Source organism: Triturus cristatus, chromosome 4_1 (genome assembly GCF_964204655.1).
Source record: "Triturus cristatus chromosome 4_1, aTriCri1.1, whole genome shotgun sequence".
NCBI classification, from domain to species: domain Eukaryota; kingdom Metazoa; phylum Chordata; class Amphibia; order Caudata; family Salamandridae; genus Triturus; species Triturus cristatus.
In genome coordinates this window covers 406,340,379-406,360,945 of record NC_140585.1, presented here as the reverse complement: position 1 = coordinate 406,360,945, position 20,567 = coordinate 406,340,379, and the positions used below count along the sequence as shown (strand labels likewise).

Here is a 20,567-nt window from a genome sequence, read left to right as displayed (position 1 = left end):
AGTAAATCGTCCACGTACTGAATCAGGATAGCGCCACTAGGTAAAACAAGTGCATCAAGCTGCGCTTTCAAAGCTTGACTGTATATTAATGGACTTTCACAGTAGCCCTGGGGAGCGCGTTTGAAGCGGAAGCTTCGGCCTCCCAGACTAAAGCCAAAAATATCTCTGCTCTCTTCTGCAATTGGGATACTAAAGAAAGCATTCTTTAAATCAATCACTGAAAACCATGCAGCAGAGGCTGGAATCATCGTTAACAAGGCAGTTATATCAGGGACAACCGGAAACTGTGGCACAACAATCTTATTAACCTCTCTAAGATCGATCACAAATCTGTAAACAGGTGGCTGTGAAGGGTCCGTTCGTTTTAAGACAGGTAAAATCGGACTATTGCAAACGTTGCCTCTTGTCTCCTCAATCACACCTTTATTAATCAAGTCGCTGACAATGTCTAACAATGCTTTCTGCCCTTCATTAGAGATCTTGTACTGGGGAATACGTGGCAGTCTGACATTAGCCTTTAAAGTCACCACATATGGCGGTATCTCCAAGAGGCCCACATCATTGGGACCAGTAGCCCAAAGGACATCCGGAAGGGATGACAATTCAGGCGGCATTGTATTTTTAGACAAGTACATTGGGGAAATCACTTTCTTGCCTAATGTAAGTTGTACTCCTGAAGGAGAACAATACAGTGTAGCGTGCAATCTTTTCAACAAATCTAATCCCAGCAAATTCTCACCACAACCTGTTGTCAGAATCAGGGGTGCTTTCAGCTCGCAAGGTCCAACAGAAAGTGACATGGGACTAGAAATCGGGTTCCTAACTGGGGCGCCAGAAAAACCTACTGAAACATTTATATCGCCAGACAAAGGTGCGCCAGGGAGTTTTGAATGCATGATTGAACTCTTTGCAGCACCAGTGTCTAGCAGAAAAGGCTCCGTTACATTTGCTGTAGTCACCTCAACATACGGTCCACTCTGATCCACTGGCACTAAAACAACTCCCTCTCTCTGTCTATGGCTGTCCTAGTAATCATTATTTTCTGCATCACAGTCCTCTGCATAATAATCATTATTATAATACTGGGCCGTATTACTAGTCGCGTTAGCTTGCTGATCAAAGCTATTAATGGCGCTTTGGGGCGGAAGAGGACGCGCGTTCTGGGGAACACTTCCACGCCTTCTGCCTCTAGGAGCTTGCTGACCACCCCTACCTCTTGCGCCATACGCATTACCGTTCCGCTGCATTAATTTAGGGCAACTATATTTATAATGACCTTCCTCTTTGCAGTATGAACATTGGTTGGGACCTACAGGGACACGTGGTTGATAATACCCATTCATTTGCTGGTTGTTCTGAAACTGTTGGGGTTGGTGATAGACACCTTGGGGTTGTCTATAATTATTCTGACCTCCTCGTGGTGGGTAAGCCTGCTGTAAAAGGACTTTTGTCTTTAATTCCTTCGTTTTCTTCTCTGTTCTATCTTTCTCGTCTTTATCTCTATTTTCATAATACTGTGCAGTAGCCAGTATTTGCGCTGAAGAAGAAACAGCCCAAGAACTCTCTGAGTCTTTCAACTTTTTACACAGGTCAGGAAGTAAATTCTGCACAAACTTATCCACAAATAACCGTTGGCCACCCTCAGTACTCATATCCTGCCCACTGTGGTCAATAAATGTTTCTTCAAACCTAGTAAAGAAGTCTGACACTGTCTCATCTTTCTTCTGCTTGCATGCAGATAACTTGTCCCAATTTACGCGCATCGCGGGCATTATTGTCTTCATATACGTGATGATTCTACCAGGCAGTTCAGCTACTAAAGGTTCTGGTTTCGCGCCACCAGTTTGTCTAGCATCAGCAGCAACGATGTTAGCCCATTTATCCCCTAGTTCTGCATCGTGATCTGCATTACGAATTGATCCCCATAGAGGCTGTGGAACAACATTACCAAACAACATGTCTATGTCGGCCAGATTCATAACGCATGACCCTGCCGTCTGTGACAACTCTTTATAATAACCTGCTGGGTTTTTACGGGGATCAGGTAAGGACTGCTTAAGTGCTAACACCTCAGAGCGCTTCCATGGAACATGCACCCAAACACGCTGGAAATGCGCTGGCACAGCGGCGATACCGGCACCAGCTGCAACTGCTTCCTTCCATACCGGGGGAACTTCTCTCATGGGGTATTGTCGCGCTTTTACCTTTTTCCCCACAAGGACATCTTGTTCAAACAATGACTGTTGACAATCATCATTCCTGAAGGACAATACAACCGCAACTGCTTTATCTACTTCGCGGTCCACAATTATACCAGTTCCAAAATCAAACCTCACACTACACAATTCCTGCGGGCTCGGATTTTTACCACTATCTTCCAATTCTTCACAGAGAATTTCGCACATTTTCTCGAACACATATCTCTGTTTTGGGGCATCCCACTGATGGAAAACGTTGACAACTGATTCCACATCATACAATGAAGGGAAAACAATCCATCTACGCGCCATGCTGTCTATTACCTTTTTCTCATCAGGGTTAGGCAATTGGCTACGCAATTGCTTACGCTGCAAACCAGGAGTCGCACCAGATGACTCAAAGAGAGGCGACATTAATGTAGTAACCACATTAGCTAAGCGCTGTCGCGCTGAAGGAGAAGTTGAGGCGGAAACAGGGGGAAAAACAGAGGGAAGAAAAGAGGATGTAGAAACAGGTACTGGAGTGGTGCAAGGAAGAGTGTCAGGGGAGGCAGCTGCTGAATTAGGCAAAGTCGCAGGAAGCGCGGGGGCAGTCGGGAACACAGCTGGCAGCCCTTGAGAGGGCTGCGCTATATGGATAGGAGCCGGCTGCAAAGCAACTGGCGGTAGCGGCAAGGCTTGCAGTATATTGACTGGAGGGGGCATATTCACAAGCTGGGGAGGTGCCATGGCATTTTGAGCATACGGGGGTGGCGAACTCAACAAATGCGACATCAGGGAATCTTTCTCCTTTTCTTCTAACTCATTCTGCTTAGAGTGTGGTAAAGCTGGGTAACATTTGTCAATCCCTAACTTACGCTGTCTGTGCAATTGCTCATTCATCTGTTCCTCCTCATTGTCTTTAAATTGTACAGCTGCTTGCATTACTGTCATACCTCTCTCTCTTTTATTCTTTTTCGCTAACTTAATTTCCTTTTGTTTGGCTTCCTTTCGCCATAAGCGGAAAGAGTCAAACATCGCCGGCCGGGCTTTCTTCTTAAACAATTTAATTTCCAAATTATCTAAAATATCGGTATCGAAACTACCATTTTGGGGCCATTTTAAAACACCGTCTTTCCTAGTGTAGTGGATCCACACTTCGTTATATGCAATGAGGCCTACACCATGTTTTACATAGAGCTCATAAGTTGGAGTTCCAACCGGAGGAACCGGACATGATTCCTCTAGCTGGAAATCTTTTCCACAACCCAAACAGAATAATCTACCAAATATTCCAGAACCAGGCATCTTCGCTCACTAGTCTAGATCCAAACGTCAAAGGATTATCGATTACGATAGTCTCGTGAATACACGAGTCCTCTGGCTTTGGCGTTTGCAAACTCCAAATTACCAAATTACCAAATCAAACGATCCCGAAGGATACCAAAAACAAATGGGAGACGCTCCACTTATACTTAACTGAATATTGCTGATCGATGACGTCACCAGAAGACTCTCTCGATTGTTTCGCTCTCTCAAACTCGTCAAGGGTCCAAAACAGGTCGATTAATCAGGGCAGCAGTCCTTCGTAGCCGTCGGGATGCGGAGAACCTCGCAGAAAAGACTTTCGGACCACGTCGACATGCAGGGGTCGATGAAGTGGCGGCCTTCCTCCGGAATTTCCACACGAAGCTCCTCACGAACCTCTGGCTTGGACTGGTACCGCTGAAATCGCCCAACGTTGGGCGCCAAACTGAAGTACTGGGTATTTTAGTCCCAGCGGTGCAGGGGCACACACCCTATGACTTCTGGGTTCACCCTGTTCCAGACCTACAGAAACACAGAGGTTTCTGGGTGAAGTCAAAGATTCGTTTATTGGCTGCAGACCAATTACAGGTATCCTAGAAGTACACAGTGTGTATGTTCTCAGGAGACTGCTGAAAATCATAGGAACGGACTTCATCTTAAATACCCTCTTTTCTTGCCTCAAGCATACATTCCTAGGTTTTATGATACGGCCATTACAAGTGTACATTACAAAGAAAAGGCAGAGTCATGATGACCATCCCACATTCCAGTTCGGCCAGCCCACAATGATTTACACAGTAAGGTTCAGATCCCACATTTGATATCAATAGGCCCCCCAATAAACATGAGCATCTCCTGTTTCGGGAAACAAGTCATAAAGCAGGAACAAGCAGGTGTGAAAGAGATTAGCCGGAGGATTGTGTAGAATGAAAGGGTTTTATGACGGGTCAAGCCCTGATGCTAACCACAGGTGGACGGAGGAAGGGGAGCTCGTGAGACCAGTTTGACCCGGGGCAGCAGAGCCAGCTGCCCAGGTCACAGAGAAGTCAGAGGAGAAGCCCATGTACTGTGAGGCCCGTATTTACTCCATTATAGCCTATGTGAGGGCAATGACAAGATGGCCACTGCTTCCAAAATGGAACCCGCGTAGTGAAGCAGAATAGCGTGTACACAGTGCATTCATAGCTAGAATGATATATAAAGCACTCGTACATACCGCATTAACCATTTGCGGTTTGCTAATACCAAGATAGACAGGGGTAGGGCCCTGTCCCCTACGCGGTCCCGAATATTAAAGTACGACACGCGCCGTACCCCCCATGTACGCGCCTTACCCCCCCTGTCCGCACTGTACCCCAGCCCCGCGCCCGTACGCACCATACCCCCCTCATGTACGCGCCATACCCCCGCATGTACGCGCCGTACCCCCATGTATGCGCCGTACCTCTGCATGTACGCGCCGTACCCCAGGCCCGCACGTGTACGCACCGTACCCCCACCGCATGTACGCACCTTACCCCCCCATGTACGCGCCGTACCTCCGCATGTGCGCGCCGTACCCCAGGGCCGCACGTGTACGCACCGTACCCCCACTGCATGTACGCGCCGCACTCCAACACCGTACCCCAGCACCCTCACCCAGCATCGTGTATGTACGGATTGTACCTACGCGAAAAAGACTCTTACAGAACCAGGACACTGTAAAACAGAACAAGGAGGGTCAATTTGACTCGCACAACACCACAAAACATGTCTACATGACAAAATACATCTCAATGACTGACCTGGCACATCCAAACAGGCAAAGAGAGGCCCCAAATCACAACCACCTCTTATAACACACCCACCAAAATTCAAACACGCCTACAGCCTGATTCTTGCCAGCACACTTACCTGTTTGTCCAGTTTGCCATTGCCGTGAGGGGAACGGCCAACGAGAGTCCCTGCAGCCCCTTCGTCACTTTCCATCCCGCCGTGAGGGGAACGGCCAGCAAGAACTACTCTTCCCAGCGGCCAGTGCTCACCCAGGCGCGTGCCATTGACGTCAGCAGGCAGCGCCGGGGGAGCATAAAGCCGTGTCTGGTGCTCCGCAGTGCGGGACGCGCCTACAGCCTGATTCTTGTCAGCACACTTACCTGTTTGTCCAGTTTGCCATTGCCGTGAGGGGAACGGCCAACGAGAGTCCCTGCAGCCCCTTCGTCACTTTCCATCCCGCCGTGAGGGGAACGGCCAGCAAGAACTACTCTTCCCAGCGGCCAGCGCTCACCCCAGGCGCGTGCAATTGACGTCAGCAGGCAGCGCCGGGGGAGCATAAAGCCGTGTCTGGTGCTCCGCAGCGCGGGACGCGCCTACAGCCTGATTCTTGCCAGCACACTTACCTGTTTGTCCAGTTTGCCATTGCCGTGAGGGGAACGGCCAACGAGAGTCCCTGCAGCCCCTTCGTCACTTTCCATCCCGCCGTGAGGGGAACGGCCAGCAAGAACTACTCTTCCCAGCGGCCAGTGCTCACCCCAGACGCGTGCCATTGACGTCAGCAGGCAGTGCCGGGGGAGCATAAAGCCGTGTCTGGTGCTCCGCAGCGCGGGACGCGCGCGGGCAGCACCCGGGCGAAGCCCGGGCCAAGGGCCGGCCCGTCCTTGCCCGTCAAAGCCCGGATAAGGCTGGGCTGGGCATATCCCCTAACATCTGTGGTGGGACCTCGATTAGTAAGTACTGGCGTCTCTTCGTTTGGCTGTAAACACTACCTGAGACTGTTTGTTTGTGGACTTGATTTTGCCAGGAGCTGGGCGGAGTGGTGTTACGTTATAATCATCACGCAGGTTGAGACTTAATGCCCCTGCCAATTGTGGTTCTTGTACAAGAGGAATCTAAAGGTGTTTGTGTCGTGAGAACAAAAGGAGGTGAAGTAGGCTTATCTTTTTGTGAGCCTCTGAATTCACTTGGTGGCTAACTAAGTTTATTATATTGTTAGCCCGTATTGGAGTTACCTACAAAAAAGGTTTACTATCACACTGTTTATTATGAATACCAGGCCTAGCACGAGAAGAAAATCGTCGGTGGGGGGATCCATTAGAGGCACCCTAGACCAGTTTATCACAAGGGCTTCCTCATTGCTAGAACGTGAAATTGTGCATACTGAACGGCGTTTATCCTCTGAACTACTTAGGAAACGTTCCTCACTGAGGGCTATCCAGCTAGCAACCACCCCCTCCCATCATATCACACATATTAAAGACTCAGAACAAAACACTGATATAGGTATCCCCCCACAATTACAAGATTTAACAGAATCACAGCTAAGATCAAGGGAATCGTCTACCATAGATAACAGCATAGGTTCACAAATCGAACTTTCTAATGAGGAGCAGTCACCAACCCCAGTAAATAAACATCTCACTAAAAAGAACAGTACAATTAAAACAAAAGAATTAGGACCTGGGCTCCCAAAACAAAAGAAGAAACGTGGTATAAACAAGCAAAAAGGTGGTCGTGATAAAACCTCAAATATTGCCACAAGTCCTGTGAACACAATAGACTTGGTAGAATGTAATACTGGCCCAGTTAGCCCGGCAGTACATCACTATAAAGACTTAATGAGGGACATAGAACAACTAGTTAAGTCCCTGTTATCTCCTTTGGTGGAAAGGGTCAAGAGAATAGCAGCGCAGTTGGGGTCTATGCAAGATACTGGCACAGCCAATACAAATTTGTTGAGGGAATTATCATCGAAAAGGTGCTCTTTGAATCCTTCAGGCCCAGCACCTGAACCAGTAATGAAAACTACTGCAATGTGGCTAATCCGTAGGAAACTGATATGTAACAATACAGATTGATCGATTGCTATAAATTAAATGGGGGGTTTTATTTGTTGATAAAATAGTAAGTCACCTTTATTTCTATTATGGGTATTGTACTGATTGAATACATTACTATGAATTGTTTTATTTATGTACTTTTATGATTTTAAACAATCGAAATAAAGGTTTTTTGAATTGAATTGAATTGAATGAAAACTACTATCCCCGTAAGGGGTGTTAAGTCACTTTTTCCCACCAACAAGAATAGCACAGCCTCACAGATTAAGTACATGGATCTAAGGAAGCCAAGAGGTAGCGGAGTCCCAAATAAGCAGAATCATGATCTTAGTAAAAGTGATGAGAGAGCCCACATAGATAAAAATCCCAGGGGCTCTTCTGCACACATTGACCTCCCACCAGAGGCAGCTCCATACGTTATTGCACTCACTGGGGTTCCTGTGTTAGAATGTGAGAAATACGAAGGTTATCAAACTCTTAAAAAGAAAGTAATGCATTGGTTAAGAGCGAATAGGCCATTACCCCCCAACTTAGATGGAGAGATTCTTCACGTTAGAAGGCTGGGCTGGGTGGGACAAAGACCAAAAAATGTACAGGGGGATGTTATAATCATTAATTTAAGAGACCACAGGGTGGTAAATTATATTAGAGATTGGCTAACAGAGGGTTATGAGGGTGGAATATCTACCCATGACCTAAGTTATTTTTATCCAATAACTCTGGTAGGAAATCATGTGAGCTCAACAAATCGGAGCGCTCAGCTGATGGCAGGCCCCAGTTTTAACATTCCCACCTCCAATCGCTTTGCTACACTCTCTGGATTGGAGGGGGTTGACTGACTACATATTCCACCCCCCAGCAATTCTATTCCCATGGAGAACCCAATGATGGGTGACATTAGTTTAGTATCCTGGAATATAGCTGGCCTGTCCTCCAAATTTGACAACAATGAATGGAGGGAATATATAACCAGGTTTCATGTGATTTGCCTCCAGGAAACATGGGTGGTGGACCACAATCCCTTTCAGTTAGAAGGGTACGGTTGCTTTGCTGTTCCTGCACAAAAATTAGCACCAGGCAGGGCCACTGGAGGACTAATTATCTATGTGGACTTGCAACTGGAAGGAGTGTGGACCAGCCTGAATTGGAATTCTAACTACTTCCTCGGTTTAAGGTTTCAAAGAAATAAAATTAGTTTTATTCTTGTTAGTTTTTACAATGCCATAGCATCGAGCAAGGAAGGTTCCATATTACATGATTTGCAGAATCACTTGACTGCTATTATAGAGCAGAGTAAATCCACTGTGGCCCCCTACATAATATTAGCGGGTGACCTAAATTGTCATTTGTGTCAAAACCTAAAATACCGCATGGGGGGTTGGTCTGGGTGCACATTGCTAAAAGGTCCGCACTTTGAACACACGAAAGAGGGGAGTGAGCTTGAGAAAGTGATGAAAACTCATTCACTAAAACACACACTTGATCTAGTGAATGTAGACGAAGGCACTGGTCCTCCAACAACCTTTAAAGGGAGGGGGTGTAGCTCCACAATAGATTTTATACTAGTTTCTAATTTATTTTGGGACTGGATAAAAGAGGCCACAGTTGACTGGAGCATATTCAGTGATCACAATCCACTTGTATTATGGATTAAAAATTGGTCTACAAACAAAGAAATAAGAAGCACGCCGGAAGGCAGTCTTGAGAAGGTTACAGATCAGGGGAGGCGTTTAAAGTGGTCCCGTATTGACGGAGACGCCTTTTACAAGATTTTAATCAAGGAAGGGGGCAAAGAGTTTGAAACTTGCTCTGATCCCCTGGCTGAGGGTTTGGCCGTGACTAAAGCTTTTGAATCAATGGCCATCCACATAGACAGACTATTAAAAACCTCCCGGCCACTGAAACAAAATAGTGTGCCAAGATGGTTTAACAAAGATTGCTCACAAGCACAGAAAGATCTCAAAGAAAGTTTGAAATTGAGACCCAGAGACAAACCACGAATAGCATACTGTAGGACTGTCTATAAAATGTAGGAGACTTGCCTTACAGTCCCAAACTTGGAAACTTTAAGGGCAGCTGCGGAGAGGAGGGATTTAAGCACCTTCTGGAAAACCATAAATAACCCATGTTTTCAGGATTCCGCAGCGCCAGCAATTGGTACAACTATCCTCCCAGAGCGCTGGTTTAATCATTTTAAAAAACTATATAACTTTTTAGATGAAAACCCAGAGGCTGAAGAGAAAACGTGCCCGTGGAGGACAGCGATTGAATTTACTCCTGGTGAAACTAAAGCGGGCATTTTGGGACTGTCACACAATAAGGCACCAGGTCCTGATGGGATACCACCAGATCTTTTTTTTATCTAACATAGAATTTTGGGTTCCAATATTGACACGCGTGATCAATGCAGCTATTGCCGCTGGCATGCCACGCTCCTGGTCAACAGCTACTATAGTGCCCATTTTTAAAAAAGGTAAAAAGGACGACCCGCAGTGTTATCGTCCAATATCTTTAATTGACGTAACCGCAAAAATCTTAGGCAGAATGATATTAAACCGTCTATTGGACTGGGCCGAGGAACACCATATTATTTCTGATTTACAATATGGTTTCAGGACTGGTAGATCAACTACTGACCAATGCCTGAATCTCTACCTACTGGTGGCAAAATATACTATAGCCAGTGATCAATCAATATATCTGGGGTTTATGGATCTTTCGGCCGCATTTGACCGCGTGAATAGAGAAAAACTATGGAGTCTTTTGACTAGACTAGAAGTAGACCCAGGTCTTGTAAATATTATGAGAGCACTTCATTGGAATACCTCCGCTAATGTACGATTTAATTTGGCGGGAAATACGACTGCACCGTTTCGTTGTACGAGTGGAGTAAGACAGGGCTGTATTTTGGCCCCGTTCTTATTCTCCCTGTATATAAACGAACTGGAACAGGCACTGTGTAAACTGAATGCAGATACCCCAAGGGTAGGGTCTCGCCCAATTCCAGTGCGGTTATATGCAGACGATGCAGTCCTTCTGGCACGCACCCCAAGAGGTCTGCAATGTTTAATAGACGGCTTCGTTGATTTCATGGATATACTAGACCTGTCAGCCAACTTAACTAAGTCCTATGTTTTAATAGCCGGCACGAAACCCTGTAAAAAATTCACATACCGTATAGGTACACATATGCTTGAACAAGTAAAAACCTTTTCGTACCTGGGTCTTTTATTTGATGGGCTTTTAAATTTGAAATTTTTACTTGAAGAACGGTGCATAAAACTGGTCTCGTCATCAGGGGCAATAATGAATTATGGCCGTAGGCTGGGTCGGTGGTCGCCAGAGCAGGTTATGCACCTCTATGGCGCCATTTGCTGCTCCAAAGTTATGTACGGAGCAGAAGTTTGGGGCTTTGCCGGGGTACGGCAAATACAAGTTGAAGAAAATAAATTCTTGCGCAAGATACTCAAAACACCGCAGAGCTCCCCAGCCTACATCATCCATGCTGAATTAGGGAGGCCATACATTGAGGACCTGGTCAAGGCCAGGCCTATTATGGCTTGGCTTAGGATCTGGTCCAATACTGATGCGGAATTGGGAAGACAAATTATTAGAGACAGTATCAGTAGGGATAAAGGGATGTGTATCCCGTGGCTCAAATATGTAAAATTAACATTGGAGGGAATAGAATGCTTAGATCTTTTTACCAACCCAACCATAATCATCCCCCAAGACAAGAATAGAATTAAGAGCTTGCTCCTGAGGAAAGCTGCAGATTGCAGATTCAATTCTGAAGGCAGGAAGACTTTAGCTTGTGCGCACAGTATTACTAAATCAGTAGGTGGTATGGAACCATATCTTAGCCTGATACATAATGCAGAAACTAGGTTTTTATTTACTCGTTTTAGGCTCAACCTTATACATCATTTATTGGCGGATCCCTCGGGTTACCCCGCCGCGGTGGAGCAGAAAGGACCCTGCGGCTGCGATAATAAATCTCCGCAGGATTCACTTCATTTTGTATTGTTATGCCCTTTTTATTCTTCGCCCAGGTGTCATTACCTAGTAAGAATTGTAAAAAATGGCAAGTTTAGACAAGCCAGGGTCGCGCTATTACATCTACAAAGGGCTGAAGACCCATTGACCCTGGCATGTATAACAAGCTTTCTGAAAGTTGCACTGAAAATAAGAAATACCAGAGGGCAACCAGGACTAAATTATGGCTGAAGGCACTTTATTGAAATGTTTTATATTCTAATGCACTGATCTGTATGTGGATAACCTTGCCCTATTGGTATTTGTGTGGTATTTTAACTATATTTTTTAAAGATATGACACCAGTACTCCTGGGAGCTGTTACATAGTTTTATTTGTTAAAAATCAAATCTGCAGGATAGTATGTTCTGGTCTCTGTATTTGTAAATATGTACCCCATGGACTGTATAGACATCACAAATGTATTTTAAATTGTGTCAATGTTGTGGTATGCATGTTTTCTTTTTTTTATAATAACTGTTTTGCTTTTATGGTGACATGTATTGCACCGAATAAAGCTGATTCAAATTGAAAATTGAAACACAGCCACACCCAAAAATGGACCAATAAAAAGGGCCCACACACACAACCCATGAGCCTTTGCAACAGACCCACTGCTGCCAGACCCCACTGAGAAACAACTCCACATTACTCATACCTTCACTACACCTTCACTCACACACCTTCACACAACCTCCTCCACAAACATCCCTCTCTTCACATTCACACACACACCATCACATTCACACCCACACACCCACAACCATCCACACCCACACCCCACACCATGCCCACAGACAAGAATCCAAAGTTCACAACGGCGGAGCTGGACCTCCTTGTCAACGAAGTCATCAGAGTCGAGCCACAGCTGTTTGGAACATTGGTCAGACAGACCAGCATAGCTGAAAAATCTGCCATGTGGCAGAGGATTGTCAATAAGGCGAATGCTGTGTGAATGCTGTTGCGCCCATCCGAAGGACCAGGCATGAATGCCAAGCCAGGTGGTACGATCTGCGCAGGGCGGTCAAGAGGAAAATGAATGAAGAGTATGCCCAGAGTAACATCACTGGAGGTGGGCCGCCCCGCAGACCCGTACACTACCATCCCTGGGAGGAGATGGTGATGGCCCTGCTACCGCCGGTGGGAGTACACGGAGTCGAAGGAGTCGCAGAGCCTGGTGAGTACACAAACAACTTATTTAACATGGGGGCAATGGGGTCCACACCACATATACACCAAATGCACGCAACTTCCCCCAAGCACTCACCGCACACAACCACACTCAAAAACCACGCTCATGCCACTAATGTCCCCATGCACCCTTCACAAATCAAGGCAAGGCCATGTCCAAGGCTACAACAACCACAAACACAAGACTGGATGTCCAGGAGGCTGGGAGGGTGGGCCCCACACAACACATTGTGAAAATGAGACGCAGACACCAATGCCCTCAGCCCATATGGCATAGGTACATACCCATGCACAATGCACAGGGACTGGCAAAGTACTGACAAGGTAGCTGACACTTGGCCCTGCTGTTTACAGCACAAGGCTCTCCTGCGACCACTGTACACTCAAACGCCAACTCCACAAGCACAGGTATCTAGCACAGGAACTCACACTCACTGTCATGCCAGCATGCACCATGAGGGGACAGACACATCACCTGGGAGACCCAATGACAACTCACACTACACACAACAGCAGGCCCAGTCACAACCCCCCCCCTAACACAAGCACACACCCCCGGGGCAGGCAACGGATTTACACACTCCCACAATGGACATGTGACACAACAAGACCAATCCATAGCCAAATAAGCATCATAGCCAACAATCTACAGGTCAAACACTCAGGAGAACATCCCAATCTGTCCCCCGCAACATACCCATCCCCAAGTGGACATTGAGAAGAATGCTAGGCACATCCAACTACCTGGAGGAACTGTGTCAACTTGAATATGTATGAAACATAGATGTCGCATGAAACACCATTAACATTGTCTCTCTCACACACACAGGGCAACGTCGACGATCTCCCCCCAACACTGGGGGGGAAGAATCACAGTCCCAGGCTCCGCGTGAAGATGATCCCACCGGCAGCGATGACTCTCACCACTCCGTGGATGACCCCGACCAACCTGGACCCTCTGGTGCCCAAGCCCCTGCAGCACCTGCGTCAGGTACATCTGTGCCAACCACCACCCCCATTCCTGCCACATCCCAGGACACACCCAGGAGCCCTGCTTGCACTGAACAACAGAGCCAGTCTGACCAGGAGGGACAAGGTTCTCCGGGCACCCAGGAGGAGGCAGGCAACCCTGCAAATGCCATCCCTCAGGGGTCCCGTAGACCCGATGTGCCCACAAGGGCAGGCCAGGCTCAAGTAGGCAGGGGTGGTGGGAGTGGAGGCAGGCGGAGGCGCGAACCTGACCAGCCAGCTCAGGACACCGGTATGTCACACATACGCAATATCCTGGACTCATACCGGCGTGACACCAGAGGCATCAACCAGGTCGTGTCCAGACTCTCCGAGATTCAGGGGACCCTCGATGAGATAAAAAACCTGCAGGTCGAGCATCATGCCAGTCATCAACAACACCAAGGACGGATGGAGGCAAGACTGGCTGAGCTCCTGGCGGTGCACAGGGACATGAGCCAATCACTCCGTCAGATCGCCCAATGCATGGGCAACCCTCCCTGTGCCACCAGGCATAGACCAGCACCAGACAAAGGGAGGGAGGAGGAGGAGGAGGATTCGTCTGATGGAGCGTCCCCAGCATCGTCAAGGCCTGCATCTGAGGGTCCCCGGAGTAAGGTGGGTTGTCCACGGAAAAGACCGTGAGAGTCAGCGGACCATCCACATCTCCCAGGTCACCTGGCCTGGCACCTGGCCCTCTGGCGCAACAGCAGCACCTCATCCAATGACATTCTCTGCCACATGGACTTGCTGGTCACAGTCTGACCAATGATGACCAACACTGTGCCCTGGACTCTGATGACTTCCAATGCCAAGGATACCATCTCCCCCTGTGAACTTTGGATTCTATTCCCCCGGTAGAGCACCTAATTTCATCTACCAAAACACGTACCCCACCGCAAATAAATATATCACTTTGGACATGAGACGTTCCTGTCATTTTGCATTTTTCAACTACATATGTGTGTGGAAATGTCAAACTATGCCTGAGTGTTGAACTAACTCCAGCCATCCATACCCTGGGATCAGAGTCTGGTACAGGACACACATGGGTCACAAGGTATCATTCAATGTAGGCATGGAGCACAACACTCACCTGTGATGGCCTCTGGCTGCTGAGGGGGTGCTTGCTAAACTGTGCGGAGAGACCTATTTGGGAGATTATCATCAAGGCGTAGAGGTCATGGCTCATGTGGAGGTTCCTGGGGAGGGAGTCCCAGGTATGTGTTGCCAGGTGGGAGAACAATGTCCTGTATGCTGGAGTACGGTGGATGTGAAGAACGGTGGCCAGGGCAAGGTTGGATGCACGGAGATGGCCCAACGGGATCTAAGATGACAGACGTACAAAGTTGGTTGTGGTCGGGGTTGTGGACTGCCTCCTGAGTGTGGGTGGGGAGTGTGGAGGTCATCCTGCAGCAGACAGTGATCCATTGCAGCTATCTATGGTGGACGGTGAGGTGGCTGGGGTGCAGGGTGTTGAATCTGAGGTGTGCAGATGCACCCTGGAAGTGGACCAGTTTCCTGGGAGTTTGGATGTACTTGCTCCGTAGAGGGCAGGGCAGTATTTGACACGGATGTTGTCATGGACCTGGGGGATGGTCTGTCTTTTCTTGGAGTGGATCTATCTGTGGATCATGTGCATAATGCAGAGGGCGTTGCAGCATGAGGTACAGATGCTGTGGACTAGCATGGCATATGTGAGCGAGCCAAACATGATGCACACCATCTTGTGTGTGTGGCCATTGGGTGCTTGTGCTGGGCTCTTGCGGGTGGGACACAGGCACTTGACCCAGCTGGAAGGAGACAATCCTCAGATGATCACCTCAGTCCTGTACAAGTCCAGCCTCAGGTGGCTCGTGTTCAGCCATTCATCGATGGATCTCATGCATACTTGAATGATGGAACTGCCAATGTCTGTGTCTTTGGTGAGGGTGAGGAGCACCTGGCTGTCAATGGCATACAAGCTGATGATGAGGTGCTGTGCGCATGTGATGGTGGAGAGGGGGGTCCTGGACACTCTGTAGATTGACATGCTGAGAGATGATACCTGTGCCATGTCCCAGACGATGACTCCATACTACATGCTGAAGCCTTGAGTCCCACTCCCATGCCCTTGCTGGGCTACAGAGCCTGTGGGGAGTATTAGGGACGTGACCTGGTTGGTGTGACAGGGCCTGGAAGGCGGGGCAGCGCAGTGTAGGCAGTTGGAGTTGCACACTCAGCATGCAAAGGTGTCGTGTGTGTGCCCAGGGTATGTCTGACAGCAGGCGTTAGATTTGCGGATGGACATAGATCGGAGTGTGGCTGATACATCAGACTGTAGTGTGATGTGGGTTATGCAAGGACAGGATGGTGGTGCAATGCGCACCTTGCATGTGCTGATGGTCCAGCCTTTGGCACCGCGTGGCGGCAACAGTGGCATAGACAAGCTGAGGACAGCCAAATTAATGGGTGGAGGGAGGAAGTGAGGAGCATCTTGGAGGCGTGTGTGTTGCCAAATCTGGATACTCTGTGGGCCCTTGCTGCAGGGGCCGCAGCAGCAGGCGGCATCTCCTTGCAAAATGACAGAATTTGCACACATAGACTAGCATGTCAGAAGGGCAACTGCAACAGGCGCGTGTGTAAAGTAAGGAGTGTCCAGTGTCACATGGCACACCCAGAGACAATGCATGCACAATCACCAAAGAAGCATGACACCGGATCAGGAAACTGAAGGCCGACCTGCGCACAGGAGACACACCCTCAGCAGCTGTTGATGGCCCATTGTGTGGACCAACATGCCAAAAAACATACACGACCATGTACTTCATGCCCAATAGGGAGCCTAATCCATGAGCAACTGCATGCATGTTGCTAAACTACATATGGACTCCTATGCATAATCTTCCACAACTATGCCAGATATGCCGCATGCAAAGTGGCAAGAGACCTGCATTGACAGAGATGAGGCACCTTGGAGTGTGACGAACACCTTTATTACTCAGCCTCACACTAAGGGAAATGCATCAATTGGAACAGACTCACAGGTCATTTGGCTGACCATGTGTGACCTACACTGGACACCCCATTCAACACACAGATGTGGTAAATCCTACTGAGCTGGCACACAAGTGAAGTGGTTGAGCCTAACATCCCTTGCTGCACACGGAGAGTCTACAAGTCCCCATTGAGCCTCATATGGGGATGTCCCACACTATGTCCACCATTAGCATCCCGTATGTTCCTGAGGGACGTTATACACACATTGATGCCTTCATCAGAGTCCACAAACCATTACAGATGACTGTCAGGAAGGGTGACTATCAATTCATGGGAGCCATGCAACACGTCATGTGGCCCATTATGAGTCGACATGTATGCATGGTAACAAAAAATGCACAGGAGCAGTCCCCACATATCACAAACACGTACCACCCACAAAATGCCTTGCTGCACTCCTTACCCCAAATGACTTTTCACCATGTCTGTGCATGTAACTCTGATCCAGCACACGTTGCAATACTCATGAGGAATAGCAGGAGGGCAATGATGAAATGAGCAGACAACAGCCGCAAGAACCTGGGGAGGCCAGACATACAACAAGTCAGCGAAGAGCTAGTAATCCTCAGACATGTACATGTACTCTACAGGAATGATGTTGTCACCATGCCCTTAATAAATTTAGTGTCCCAGCTAATATGTGTGGAATGACATCATCACTTGAATGACACATCAGAACACACCTCCAAGTCACTTAGCACACAGTCAGCTCGACAGACACATTGCAACACATGCCACACAAGGCTCAAAGCGTGCACACTCAGACACAGGGATTCACCATCATGAGAAGAAGTTGCGGATAAGCTGACTCCGGATGTCCTCATCCTCATCCTCACTTGCCCCGTGCCCGAGCCCTTCATTCTCCACGGGTGGATGATCCTGCTCATCCGGATCAAGGATGAGTGGCACGGCCTTCTCCACTGCCATGTTGTGCAGCATGCAGCACACAATGAAGATTTTGCTGACCTTCGCCGGGGCATATGGGAGGGCGCCGCCGGTCTTGTGGAGGCACGGGAATCTGCTCTTCAGGAGTCCAAACGTCCTCTCAATCACGCGCCTCGTCTGCCCATGGGTGTCGTTGTACCGGTGTTCTGCGGCTGTTCTGGGGTTGTGGAGAGGCGTCATCAGCCATGGCATGTTGGGCTAGCCAGAGTCCCCTACATGGAAACATCATGTGAAGAAGTGGGTCAGGAGATGCCGTAAGATACAAAGATAGCGCTAAACACAGGACTAACAGAGTATACCCACCAACAAGACATGCTCGTTCCGCGTGCAGCTGCAGCATCATTTCTGGCACCCTGCTATGCCTCATGATGTATGCATCGTGTGCGGACCCTGGAAAACGGGAAAAGACATGGGAAATCAGCATGTTAGCAAGACACATCACAAGGGCATTAATGGAGTGGTAATGTTATCTGTTTCTATAGGCTACCTCCTGTGCCTGTGGTGGTACCAAAGCCACATGTGTCCCATCAATGGCCCCAATTACATGAGGCATCCCTCCCACGGCATAGAACTCACCCTTGACACCTGTCAACTGCTCACGAGTGGGAAAATGCATGAATTCATCCAGGTGCACCAACATGGCTTCTATAACATCATGCAGGACACGGATGAACATTGTCTGGGACATGCCACCGACATCAGCTATGGTCAATTGAAACGTGCCGGTGGCAAAAAAATGTAGGGCTGCCATCACCTTCATCTTGGGGGTCAGAGCTGTAGGATACCTGTGTTGTGGTTGGAGGTGTGGTGCAAGCCGGCGGGTCAAGTCCTCTATCAACTCTTGCAAGATGCGGTATCTGCGTATGCAGTCATGTTCACGCATGGCATCCAGGTCTGGCATTCGTCTGGGGAGAGGCGGTGCCCTGCAGAGATTTGGAAGGAATAACGAAGAGTGAGTACATTACCACACCAATGTCACTGAGGTGAGCACATGTTCAACAGCTAATACACATCTACTTAATACAGAGTCTGTGCTGTGCAATACATCCAGGACACGTAGGCCAGCCAGGTGATACTCCTACGAAGAGCCAGCCACAATAGTTGCATGGCAATGTTGACGTGACATGCCATTAAAATAGCTATGGGCCAGTGTAAGTGGCAAGCCAGACACATTACATGAGTGACAGACATCCACATATCAGCATTTGAAGGATGTCATCTCATACAGACAGCTGGCGGGAGTCTAGACGCACAGGTCACATGTCATCTGGAAAAGGACAGATAACACACATTTCCATGAAGGGGTACATGTCAAAAACTGATGACACAGACATTGAGAGAACGCAGATATTGCCTCATGTCAGGAAGTCATCTTTGAACCATCATGACACATGTAACGTGTGAGTCCACATGTGGCATGGTGTGCGTATATGTGTGTCATGCACATATGCACACAGACACATGTTGGATGCTGCAACAGCAGATAGAGTTGACGGAACACCAACGGAAAGCTCATGGAAACACATGACACACACATGACATAGTCACATCATGGCACGCTGGGAGTCACATGTCAGGTGTAATTATCCGTGTACCTGGCATCAGGGGACAGTTGCGGGTGTTGCTGACTGTGCCATACCAGTGATGCAGTGCTTGACACGTGTGTCGTACATGCACACATGTGCAAAGTGTGAAGGGGAAGTGTGCCACGTAGTGCCCATCACACATTACATGCGTAAACAGCGCATCACACATCTATTGTGCCACAACATGAGGAGACATGTGCCACATCACTGCCTGACACACCTAGGCCCTGCACATGAAGGACTGCACTGACAATGACTTGATGTATGTACAGCCTTGTGCGAGTCTGACACCTCCATTCCTTTCATGTGCGCCTCCTATCACCAGTGTAAGCTGTGAAAGGCAGTACACACGCTCTGAGGGCGTGTGTAGGGCCCGTACTCACGCATGAGTACCTGCCATACACGCGTGAGTACGTGCCTATCACTATAGCTGTGTTATTGTAGGCCTGAGTGATACGGCACGTACTCACGCGTGTACGGCCCGTACACGCGTGAGTACGTGCCCTATCACTAGGCCCTACGGTAACACAACTATAGTGATAGGCACGTACTCACGCGTGTACGGCCCGTACACGCGCGATAACGTGCCGTATCACTAGGCCCTACGGTACCCCCAACTATAGTGATAGGCACGTACTCACACGTGTACGGCCCGTACACGCGTGAGTACGTGCCGTATCACTCAGACCTACAGTAACACAACTATAGTGATAGGCACGTACTCAAGCGTGTACGGCACGTACACGCGTGAGTGCGGCCCGTATTACTGTAGTGATGGTGCCCCAGGGGTACGTGTGAAACGCGCTGTACCTGTGTGGGGATTTAAGAATTACAATGGGGACACATGAGGGACAAGTATTAGGGCCTAAATGCATGCTGGTTGTCATGGATACCGAGTTTCAAGTTCAAAATTTAACATTATGTGGTCAGGAAAAAGCAGTTGGCCACATTATACATTGTTGCAAAGTGGTTGTTGACTTGACATGATGCTGTAAAATCGAAAGATGCAAAGGCTGTCACTGGTGTATGTTTAAAGGGATTGGAGGAAACATAGGATGCAAATGAGTCTGACCAATCACTCTGTACTCCTGTAAATGAAATAGGCCAGCAAGGCAGATATAAAGCAGGCAGAACCCAGGAGAGGGCACTTGCCTGCACAACATGTCAGGCGATACCACTGCTGCTGTATTGTCTCCCTCTGGCACCATGTCAAGGACTGTGGAGAGGGCCCAGCCTTTCACCCAGGAGGAGAACGAGGCCCTGCTGGATGGGATCCTCCCATGGTACCCCATGCTGTATGGTCGACCAGGGGAGCAGGTGAGTGCTGTGTCTGTCACTTCTGGCATTGTGGCCAGGTGTGACAGACATGCAATGTTGGTTGGAGTGGGTCCCGGGGGGGGGATGGCTTATGTCTCTCATGCAGGGCTTGATGTAGTTCATGTGTGCACTCCTCACTTGCATTG

General features: G+C 48.4%; 1 protein-coding gene across 2 annotated transcripts in view; it reads right to left on the bottom strand.

The window, feature by feature from the left end:
* MYRFL (myelin regulatory factor like) overlaps positions 1–20,567 on the bottom strand; it is an 872,690-nt gene that overhangs the window by 674,769 nt on the left and 177,354 nt on the right. The window lies entirely within an intron of this gene.